Source organism: Hemicordylus capensis, chromosome 1 (assembly GCF_027244095.1).
Source record: "Hemicordylus capensis ecotype Gifberg chromosome 1, rHemCap1.1.pri, whole genome shotgun sequence".
Lineage (NCBI taxonomy): Eukaryota > Metazoa > Chordata > Lepidosauria > Squamata > Cordylidae > Hemicordylus > Hemicordylus capensis.
This window is the reverse complement of record NC_069657.1, coordinates 424,915,499-424,927,622: the sequence shown is the minus strand read 5'-3', so window position 1 is coordinate 424,927,622 and position 12,124 is coordinate 424,915,499. Positions and strand designations below refer to the sequence as shown.

Genomic DNA, 12,124 nt, shown 5'->3' with positions numbered 1-12,124 from the left:
TCCCCCTGTAGAGGCACTTCCAAATTTATCTTAAAATGTCAGTTCAGGTGGAATCTGGTACATGTGGATGCCTCCTGGGAAACTTCATGGGTTAGCATGAAAAGCCACTCCTTACCCTGGGGTCCTGCTCAGCATCAGAGTGGGCGTAGTTGCATCGGGCTGATACAGTGACAAGATGTGTCCTCCACACTGCTGGAGGTTCATGCAGACATCCTGGACAATTCTGGACCTGCCCCAGCTCAGCTTCTTTGGCTCCAGCTCAGTACCCATCCCTCTGCCCAGTGGGGGTTTAGCCAGTTGCCAATTTGGGGCCAAGCAGGAATTGTTGGTCCTCGCCTCATTGGACCCTGACTGAGGATTTCTTCACCTACTTCATGCTAACTTTCTCAGCCTGCATTGATGTGTGGCTGCTTTAACTAGTGTCATTCCTGCTGACGATAGCAGGTGAGTGTGGCCATTTGCGGGGGTGTGGGGGGCAGCTTTATGATATTGATCTGCAACTGGAAGCATTGTTATAGCAAAGGGGGATTTCTGTAGAATAGCATCTCAGGGTTTGGGGGCCCAGGGACATCTGGGAATAGATTCCCTTTGAGGATTCATTTGCTTCGTGCACTCACAGGGGTGGGGACTCAGGCAATCCTCCTCCTACATTCTGTGACTTCAAAGAGGCCAGTGCAGTGATGTGACTGTTGGTGGTCTCTGAACCCTTTTGGCTCACTTGGCTTCATGGGGAAGCAGTTCTTACCTCTTGAGGCTACCTCAGCAGGTGAGAACTCAGTGGTAGCTCAGTGTAGACTATCTGCTATACATACAGAAGGAACCAGTGTCACGAGCTCACTCTACTGAAGAAACTGGCCAGATAGTTATGACACAATAGCCAGTTGGAATTGTAGCTCAAGTTTCAGCTTTACTGATAAATGGTAAGTTTTAACAGTCTCACCACGAATACAGGAATGAAGAGTGACAGCACCATAGACCCAATACATATCTATTAACCCAGGCTTTCCAGTAAACTTCAGAAGCCCAAACTCCAGAGTCACAAAACTCTCCGACAAAAGCTTCAGGCAGATTAGACGTGTTGTTTCCAGCAGTTTGTTCAAGGCACAGGCTGCCAAATTTATAGTCAGCAGCCACATCCACCCCCGCCAGCTGTCATAGATTCAATCCGGCTCCTGCTGCCTTCTTGTCAGTCGACTACTTCTCCGTAATTCCCTAACCTGCTGTTGGCGTTTCTCCCGCCTAAGTCCTCAAGGAGATAGGGGCCGTTCAATCTCTGGCTCAGATCCTGACCCTTCTCTCCAAATATCATCCAGCCTGCTAGCTCCTCCTGTAACAAACACTCTCCCTGGCCTGTCTCAACCTCCTCCCCATTCAAATTGCTGGCCTGCTCCTCCTCAGGCACCTCTTCACTTTCTAGTAAGTCCCCTGCCCCCCACTCCTCTCCAATGTCCTCGGGTGGGGGCATGACACCCAGGTTCACTCCCTGGCATCTTCAGGTAGGGCTGGCAAACACTCCTTCCTGAAACCATGGAGAGCCACTGCCAGTCAGTGTAGACAGTACTGAGCTAGATGGACCAATGGTCTGACTCAGTATAAGGCAGCTTCCTATGTTCCCTATGATTCAATGCACACTCTTGTTATTTTATTCCATTGGAGGTGTTACACCAGCTGACACATTGCACAATGTTATGTGCATCATGTAGTGTCACATTTCACAGCTGCGCAAGAGTGCTCCTGCACAAACACAAAAATTGTGCAAACGGAGTTGTAATGACCTCACTGCTACGCAGCTTCACCTGTGCACGTTTTGTGATGATGAAAGAGCACTTTTGCACAACTGCACAAATGCAACATTACAAGACGCACTTAACGTTACGCAGTATGTCAGCCTTGTCTTAATAAAGTGTGGCCCAAGCTTAAACCTACCTTATGTTTTCCATCACTTACTGGGGTCTGAGTGCAATGCTTTATGCTTTGTTCAGAATTCCTCTGATGTTGCTCCTAAGCAGGAGCCTCTAAAATGCACCTTGAAATTCTATTTTAAGCAAAATGTGTTGGCACCTCTAAACCAGGTAGATGTCAACATTTCTGGCAGTGATAATATCTGCAGTGACTGGATTTGAAAGACCAGCAAAAACATGCTTTGATTTGAGCCAAACATTACCAGTGTCCAGGCCCAGAACTTCTGGATTCAGCCATGGGTCCTGCTCCCTAAGGAAGGAATCAACCAAGTGATAACTAAGATTAGGGTCACTCTTCTGAGGTTCAGGGTGTTTCTCCTCCATCACTAAGTATCTAGGAAAGGGACTGTAGCTCCCTGGCAGAGCACCTACTTGCATGCAGCATATCCCCCAGGTACAATCTCTGGCATCTCCTGTCTGAAAGCCTGGAAAGCTGCTGCCAGTAAGTGTTGACAATGGACCAATGGTCTGACCAGTGCTGGCTGGTCAGTAAGGGCAGGAGGGGCAGTGCCTCCCCTCCACAAAAACAAACAAGCCTAAGGATCAGACTTACTGTACCAGCAGCCAGGGAAACCTTGAGAGCAGTGAGCTTTTTCCAGCCCCTCCTGCCCTGCCTGTAACTTGCTTTGGTCTTACTGGCTGGAACAGCCGCTACTCAGGCTGCTACAGCCAATCTGAGTCCTAGGGGGCTCCTCCTGAAACTGGCCCCAGGAAGAACTAAAATAATGGGTAAAAATGCACTTCCTGGTTGCTTCAGGGAATATATTTTTAATACATTTCCCCCTTTTTCCTGGGGGTAGTGCCAGGAGGAGCCCCCTAGGAATCAGATTGGCTGGAGTAACTTGAGTAGCAGCTAACCCAAACAGGAAGTTTCAGGCAGAGGAGGAGGGGCTGGAGGAAGGTCTCTGCTCTGGAGGATTCCTTGGCTGCTGGTAAGTCAGACCTTTTACTAGCTTGTTTGTTTGGTGGGAAGGGGGATACAATCCCTGCTTTCTCCTTTCTGTCCCTCTTTCTGCCTTTTGCCCTTCCTTTCTGCTTTCTTAATTTCTCCTTAAGAATTTCTTAATTTCTCCTCCTTTTTTGCTTTCTGCCTTCTTTCTCTTCACCCCACATAACCTTTTTGTTGCCTACTTTTGCTCTGTATTTCTGCTCTTTCTGTTTTCCTTAGTGCTGGCAGGCTTGGAGGAAAGCGGGGGGTAGAACCTCAGTGACCAGATTCTCCCCTGCCCCGCCCCCCCAGTCCCCACCAGGCGCTACTTGGACTGATTCTGTATATGACAGCTTCCTATGTAACCAGAGGCCTGCTCCCAAACATCTGGATTCAGGGGCAGATTTGCAGGTCAGAATCTATATATATATAATTCTCATAAATGTACCAATTGCTAATCCCATGTGTGGCAGCTCTCGCGAGAGTTCGCGAGCGAGCTTCCTATTAGTGACGGGGACAGGTGGCTCAGCCAGTCAAGGAGAAGTGGCCGGCCGAGGAGAAGCAGCCACCGCAGGGCTGGCTGGTGGGCCGAGGAAAAGTGGCCACTGGCAGGCCGAGGAGAATTGGCTGCCGAGGGAAAACTAGGGGCACAGATGCTCTGCACCAGGTCAGCTTGTTGTTGCTGTTATTATTACATTTATATCCTGCTCTTCCTCCAAGGAGCCCAGAGCGGTGTACTCCATACTTAAGTTTCTCTTTCACAACAACCCTGTGAAGTAGGCTAGGCTGAGAGAGAAGTGACTGGCCCAGAGTCACCCAGCTAGTATTATGGCTGATTGGGGATTTGAACTTGGGTCTCCCCAGTCCTAGTCCAGCACTCTAACCACTACAAAAAGGAATTAACCACTAGGTTTGTCTCGCAATCAGATTCACATTTAATAAGCCTCCAGACCAATGAAATTTCCCAAGAAATAGCTAAGGGCTTTGAGCAGAAATGGGTTCATCATGCCACCCTCTATGATTATGAGTCTTCTGGCCAAGCAAGCCCTTTTCAGATTGGGTGTGGTTATAAAATGATATTATGCAGGAAGAAGTGGTTGCAAGATTATCATAATCACAGAGTGTAGACGTTTGGCTTACTCAACGGAGCCCAGATCTGTATGGATGTTAAAACCAAGCTGGGAGGCATGAACTTTCTACCAATTTGAAAAAGTATATATGATGGTTTATGTAATCAAACTGCCTATCATCCTTCAACTGAGCAGCTTTGGACATTGCCCGAACTGGTTCCCATCCTCTTCTACTCATGGCAATTCAAATTATGTGCATCTTCAAAGACATGGCTCACATATAGCCATTTACAACAAATGCCCAAATTACTCATATGTCGACCAAAGCCACAGTTTCCAGGGTCCTATAGTCTAAAAAAGCCCTAAGTCTGTAAGTTAGCTTTTGTATTTCTTCACTTACTCAGATTTCTCCTAGCAATGGGTCTCAGCATATAACATAAGTTGACATAAAGATTTTGTATAGCAAAAAATCTTGTTTTTCAATGCATTTGAGAGCTGCATTCACTCCCAGTTTTTGATCATGTGTAAGCAAACAACTAGGTAGGAGGTTTGGGGAGTGAGTGGCCTGGTTTACATAATCATTTGAATCTAGTTTTAATGTGGCTTACTGATATTAGTGTGATTGTGTGAACCCATGCCCAGTTGGGAATTTCATATTCATCTTAGGTCATGAACCACCTTGTCATGAGTTCACACAATCATACTAATGTTGATAATCCACCTGAAAGCTAGATCGAACAACTGTGTGAACCAACTCAGTGTGTGTGATAGAGGTGTGCCTTTTAATGAAATGTGTATGCAGTTGTTCAAGAGAACTCTTGCACAAATGCAAAAACTGCACAAAAGCAGTTGTAGAATCAGTGGCCATTATTTCCAACTGCAGTCCATTGTGCAGTGTCATTTGTGCAAGTTTGTGCATTCACACAAGTGCTCTTGCACAACTGTGTGCATGTTTCCTTGAGAGGCACATGACAGATTATGCAGTATGTCAGCCATGTGTACACCATAGGAGTGCAGATCCTACACTAAGTATTTGATAGGCCTGTGCAATTCAGATTCAAAAATTCAGATTTTATCTGAGATTGCTCCAAATCGGTAAAAATCAGTTAAATTCTAATTTGTTTTTGTTTTTAAAATGGATCTGTAAAGCTGGAATTAATTCTGAAATACCAAAATTAATTTTGGAAATACTTCAGAATTTCAGAATTAGCAAAATGGAATAGGTTCCCCCACCCCGCTGAGATGAATGAGGAAATCAGGGAAAAAATCACTAAAAATCACTGGTTGGCCCTAGAGCCTTGAAGGTTGCCACACATGTGGGGAAGAAGGTCAACGCCCTCTGTAGTGAATTCAAAGGAAATTAGTCAATCTTCTGATTCTTGGTGCATTTTTGAAATTTTTGTTTAAAAATAGATAAAATGGTGAAATCCAGCTTGTTTCAAGCCAGAACTTTACAAAACCTTCAGGAACTGAAGAGCCCCTTTGGATCATTATTCCACCAGAATGTTGAGGAATCTGCCCTTTGCCTTCAAAACAAGGGTTAACAGCATGCCCCTTTTGCTCCCTCCCCTTTATATTTTTGGAATGGATGAGCAGACAGTTATTAAACCTGGCACACAAGAAGGACACATAGTCATGACTCTGTATAATTTTCTTCAAAGTTATAAGTCATTTCCCTTATTTTAGGTTATTCCCCACCCCCGATTTCACCACTGACCACTATGGGTGGGTGGGGGGGAATCCGAATTTAAGACAGAATTTGGATTCAGATTCTAAATCTGATCTGATATACAATATTGCCAGAGCCTCAAGCATCTGAATCTGATATTGTCAAATTCGGATCAGGTCAAATCTGATTCTGAATTTTCTGAATGCACACAGGTCCTCATTCTACTAAACTCTCATCCAACCAGACCTAATATCTCCCCCACCCCCCAAAAAAAAATCATCTTTCCCCTCCCTCCTAAAAAAAAAATCATCTTCAACCTTGGTGTGACATGAGCTCACCCCTGCTAGAGCACTAGGGCACTGTTCTTTAACCACATGGGGACAGTTTATGAACCATCTCTCTACATGCACTAAAAACACAGCTTTAAACTACTAATTGTAGCATGTGTAGAGGATTAGTTCAAAAGAAACCCACTTCTGCAAGTGAAAATGGGAGTTGAGCTGGTCTTATGGTAGCAAGCATGAATTGTCCCTTTTGCTAAGCAAGGTCTGCCCTGCTTTGCATTTGAATGGAGACTATATGTGAACATGGTAAGATATTCTCCTTAGGGAATGGGGCCACTCTGGGAAGAGCATCTGCATGCTTGCATGCACAAGGTTCCAAGTTCCCCTCCCGGGCATCTCCAGATAGGGCTGAGAGAGACTCCTGCCTGCAGCCTTGGAGACGCTGCTGTGAATCTGCGCAGACAATACTGAGCTAGATGGACCAATGGTCTGACTCGGTATAAGGCAGCTTCCTATGTCCGTAAAATGGCACCCCAGCATGCTGGGAGCAGGGAAAGACTAATGTGCTCATATTGGCTAGCTCCCATTACCCACAGGGCTCAGGCCATGCTCCCAGAATTCCCACACCACCTCAGAAACCCCAAAATGCAAAGACTACTTCCCATTACCCAAACTATTTCTAAAACAAAACAAAGCAGGACACAGCTTTGGAACTGCTCGACCTGCCTGCCCTTGCATGTGTTTTGCAGCCATAAATATTACTAGCACATCATTTAGGGCAGGGGTGGGCAGACTTGGCCCTCTAGCTGTTGTAGAACTACAACTGCCATCTTTTGTGGCTGGGGATCATGGGAGTTGTAGTTCAACAACAGCTAGAGGGCCAAGTTTGCCCACTCCTGATTTGGGGGGGCCAATACTTTTGTACACTGACGACATGGTGCATAAGAGGCAGCCACAGATTCCGCACCACCGCTGTGTTCGGCGCAGAGGTAACATTGCCAGCGCTGCCTGTAGACTCAGCTCAGCCAGACGGCTCATGTCAAAATAAACCCAGAAGAGCTCCATCTGAGGCTCGTGTTCTACCCACCCCTTTTTTCAATGAAATATTTGATTATCTGAGCCCGTTCCCACAGTTCTTGAAGATAAACAGCTCCTGATGTCATTGCGGAGGGTTCTATTTTCAGCAAGACATATTTATTTCTAAGTGGTTTTAATGTGCATCTGTTGGCATAAATATTTAGACACGCGAATGCTCATCCTGCCCAGGCTGTTCCGATAAGCAGATCTCAGCTGCTGTTCCAGCTCCACAACTTGACTCTGTTTGGAAGGAGGTTGACTCTGCCTGAACTCTGGTTCATAATGCACTCATTGTACTTACACCCAGGAGGTGTTTATAAAAAGAGACCGGGGGAGCGGGGAGGGATGTGCTCCGGCTCACCAGCAAAATATCCAAATGGCTCCTTTAATCATTGAAACTGTGCTGGAGTTGACAGGGTGCAGCCGTCCAAAGTACACTTTCCTTAATAGAATCATAGATTTGTTTAAGTGTAAGGGGGTCTGAAACATCATCAAGTCCAATTACCTGCATTAGGCCAGGCCCAGAGAATGGGTCTGAAGGCACTTGACACACTTTGACTGGTGAGGCTAAGCAGGCTTGGCCCTGGAAACTTCCTGGAGGGGAAGCTGCCTGGGAACTATACATAAGCTGCTCTGATAATAATCCCATAACAACGTGTTCACTGGGCGGCTCACAAAACAGAATTAAACCATGCGGTAAAAGCACATAGCACATTAAATCATAACAGACAAAAAGGGAGAAAAGAAAATACAAAATACAATACCAAGCAGTTTAAACACTCATTTCAAAATTTAGTTAAAAATCAAATCAAATCAGAATTTAAAAGGCCTGAGTGAACAAAATGGTCTTTGCCGGGCATCGAAAGGAAAAAAGTGATGAAGCCAAGTGAATCTCACTGGGGAGGCTATTCCATAAACAGGGTGCAACCACCAAAAAGGCCCTCTCCCTGGTAACCACCCGCCTCACCTCGTTTGGCAGGAGCAGCCGGAGGAGGGCCTCCAAAGAAGATCTTAAAGTCTGGGTTGGGACATATGGGGCAAGGTGCTCTCTCAGTTAACCCAGTCCCAAGCCATTTAGGAAGGGGATATAAGTGTAATAAATAAAGTGAGGACTCCTCAGATATCAGATTAGCTTCTGTTTGTCCCAGCTACTCCATGTTTCAGGGTATGGCCTGAAGGCACAATGATACAGGTGTGGGGAGAGCTGATCTTGTGGTAGGGATCATGAATTGCTAAGCAAGGTCTACCCTGGTTTGCATTTGGATGGGTGACTACATATGAGCATTGTTGGCTGTAAAGTATTCCCTTTAGGAGATGGGGGCATAGCTCAGTGGTAGAGCATCTGTGTGCATGCAGAAGGTCCCAGATTCACTTCCTGGCATCTCCAGGAAGGCCTGGGGAAAACTCTTGCCTGAAACTCTGGAGAGCCACTGCCAGACAGAATAGGCAATACGGCACTAAGTGGGCCAATGATCTTACTCAGTATAAGGCAGATTCTTGTGATGAAGCTAGGCATGGCTAATTCTGGACAGGGAATGGATAGACGACCGTTTGAAGCCTGTGTAAGCTGTTGTGGATTCCATGCTGGAAGAGTATAAATGTAAGAAAATGAATATAAATGTAAGAAAATGAATATAAATTTATGAAAATGAATATAAATGTAAGAAATAATTCCAGGTGGATTGCTCCCTTGCATGGAGAGTTTCCATGCCATCACCAGCCACTTTCTGGGATGTCTAATGGTAGCACAGAAATTCTGTGAGCCAACCCACAGAACAATAGATGTGGCAATAGCTCTGTGGTAGAGCATCTGCTTTGCATGCTGAAGCTCCAAGGTTCAATACCTGGCAACTCCAGGTACGGCTGGAAAAGAGTAGACTTTTCTTTGAAAACTTGGAGAGCTGCTGCCAGTCAGCATAGACAGTAATGAGCTTGATGGACCAACGGTCTGACTCAGTAGAAGGCAGCTTCCTATATACTTATGAACAAACTGCTCTACAATGTCATCATAAATCATGCATTATGTTCTGTGCAGGGGTGGAGTTATAACTGAGTGGATGGGTTCAAAGAACCCAGCCCCCCCCCCCTACATTTTCTTTATTTTCTCACTCACTCCAAGGGGCCACCAGGAAGAGAGGTGAACACGGGCCCCCTCTCCCCTAGCTATGCACCTGGTTCAGTGTATGTAAATCAGTGTACAGTGCATGTATGTACAGATCTATATGCACAGATCACAGTTATCCCGACATTATATTCAATGCATGTTCGGCGATAATTTCCTTCCAATTAATTCAATTCAAAAACAAATAAAAACTCTAAAACCTGAAGCTTTAAAACTATAAACTAAAAAGCCTGGCTAAACAGGCATGTTTTCAGGTCTTTCTTTAAAACATTCCGAGAAGGGGAAACTCTAATTTCATTAGGAAGCGCGTTCCAGAGCCCCGGAGAAACTCTAGAAAAGGCCCAGTTTCGAGTTGCCACCAACCGAGCTAGTGGCAACCGCAACCAGACCTCCTCAGATGATCTTAATAGGCAATGGATTTAATGAAGCAGACATTCTCTTAAATACCTCAGACCCAAGACTCTTAGGGCTTTATAGGTAATAACGAACACTTTATATTTTGCCCAGAAACCTATTGGCAGCCAGTGTAGTTCTTTTAAAACGGGTCTTATGCGATCTCTTCAGGCAACCCTGGAGACCAACCTGGCTGCTGTATTCTGTACTACCTGCAGGTTACGCTTAAGGCATGCAATGTTGTGATATTCTGATTGATAGATTCACCAGGCAGTTGCAATCTAGAATAGAACTTGTAACATTCAGCAATCACATTCAAAGTAGGGTTGAAATGATCATCTAAGGCTTGAAGAGTAGCATCATAAGAATTGGTATCCCCTTCCACAGTGGCAGGAAAGGGCAAATAAATATATACGAACATAGGAAACTGCCATATACTGAGTCAGACCATTGGTCTATCTAGCTCAGTATTGTCTAAAAAGACTGGCAGCAGCTTCTCCAAGGTTGCAGGCAGGAATCTCTCTCATCAGCTCTATCTTGGAGAAGCCAGGGAGGGAACTTGAAACCTTCTGCTCTTCCCAGAGCGGCTTCATCCCCTGAGGGGAATATCTTGCAGTGCTCACACATCAAGTCTCCCATTTATATACAACCAGGGCAGACCCTGTTTAGCTATGGGGACAAGTCATGCTTGCTACAACAAGACCAGCTCTCCTCTCCCTATTAGCTGGCCTTCAAGGCCCAGGCAGTGAAGCAATATACAGTACAACAACAATTTATATATCGCTTTTCAACAAAAGTTTCCAAAGCGGTTTACATAGAGAAATAATAAATAAATAAGATGGCTCCCTGTCCCCAAAGGGCTCACAATCTAAAAAGAAATGCAAGATAGACACCAACAACAGCCACTGGAGGGATGCTGTGCTGGGGCTGGATAGGGCCAGTTACTCTCCCCCTGCTAAATAAAGAGAATCACCATGTTTAAAATGTGCCTCTTTGCCCAGTTAGCCTTCTGCTTTGCAGGAGTCAAATCAGGGGTCTGTTTTGTATGGATAACTTCATGGAGGAGAGGTCTATCAACGGCTACTAGTTGGAGGGCTATAGGCCACCTCCAGCCTCAAAGGCAGGATGCCTCTGAGTACCAGTGGCAGGGGAGTAACAGCAGGAGAGGGGGCATGCCCTCAACTCCTTCCTGTAGGCTTTCAGCGGTATTTGGTGGTCCACTGTGTGAAACAGGATGCTGGACTAGATGGGCCTTGGGTCTGATTAAGCAGGGCTGTTTGTATGTTCTTATGAGGAGGTAATTGCAGAAATAGGATCTGCATTGTTTCCAGTGAAGAGCAGTTTCTCCCAGGGTGGACAAGAAAAAAGGTGGTGGCGAGATCTGAGCCATGCTGCAGTGGGCATCCAGGGAACAACAGAGTCCAGGATTGATAAGGGGAAAGTTCCTTCAGAGGTTGTGCAGGTCAGGAAGCTGGAGAAACAATCAGCAGCAGCAGTGACCGTAGAAAGCAATTCAGGAATGTAGGCCCAGTAATGCAAGGAAAGGAGGTGGTAGGAACATTCACAAGCTTTGCAGGCTCACATGCTTGATTGATTAAGTGTCATCACGTCGGTGTTGACTCTTAGCGACCACATAGATAGATTCTTTCCAGGATGATCTGTCTTCCACTTGGCCTTTGAGGTCTCTCAGTGGTGCATTCACTGTTGTCGTAATCAAGTCCATCCACCTTGCTGCTGGCTGTCCTCTTCTTCTCTTTCCTTCAACTTTCCCCAGCATTACGGACTGGGTCTTCACAAGGGAACTGGGTCTTCACATAATGTCTCCGAAGTAGGATAGTTTGAGCCTGGTCATTTGTGCCTCGAGTGAAAATTCTGGATTGATTTGTTCTAGGATCCATTTGTTTGTTTTCCTGGCTGTCCATGGTATCCTCAAGCATCGTATCCTCACATGCTTTGCTGGTGCAAAATGTCATCGCCAAATGTTTTATAGCAGCATCCCTCATACGCACAAGGAAATCTTAAGTAGATTTAACTAAAGAATTACTCAGAAACAACACAATTTTTTGCTTCTTTCCCTCCTTTCTGTCTCCACCCACCACACTCTCTACAGGATCTGCACTGGGACAAATATCCAACCAACAACAAACAAAAGACAACTAAATAGAATACAACCAGAGGGCTGGAGTTTGGTTTTCCCAAACTCTCAGGAAAACTTCACAAATACCCAAGCCATTGTTGTAAGCTGCCCAGAGAACAATTTGTTATTTTATAATAAAAATAAAGTTGTATTAATTATTATTATTTTATTTCATTCTATTTATTTTCATAAATTATATGACTTTTCACCAAGATTGCAAATCAGATTACAGCATAGACAAGAATAAAAGTACACAACCAAATTGCATGATACGACATTATAATGGCAGACATAAGATAGTGAAAATGGATTAGAACTAATTTCTCAATTAGCAGTGGTGGAAAAAGCCTTCTCCCAATCATTTTCCTAGACAACTCAGAAAAACTGAATACATTCTGAGAAAAGTCAGAGAGAGGGTTTGCCCATCACTGCAAAAATTACATCATGAGTGTGGCTAAAGTAAAGACAAACAGTCTGAATATA

General features: G+C 45.1%; 1 long non-coding RNA gene across 1 annotated transcript; it reads left to right on the top strand.

The window, feature by feature from the left end:
• Positions 1–2,697: 2,697 nt before the first annotated feature.
• Positions 2,698–11,922, top strand: LOC128342131 (uncharacterized). The gene is made up of 3 exons (XR_008314803.1): positions 2,698–2,893; positions 3,130–3,300; positions 11,615–11,922. It is a non-coding gene; the product is annotated as an uncharacterized LOC128342131 (long non-coding RNA).
• The last annotated feature ends 202 nt before the right edge of the window (positions 11,923–12,124 follow it).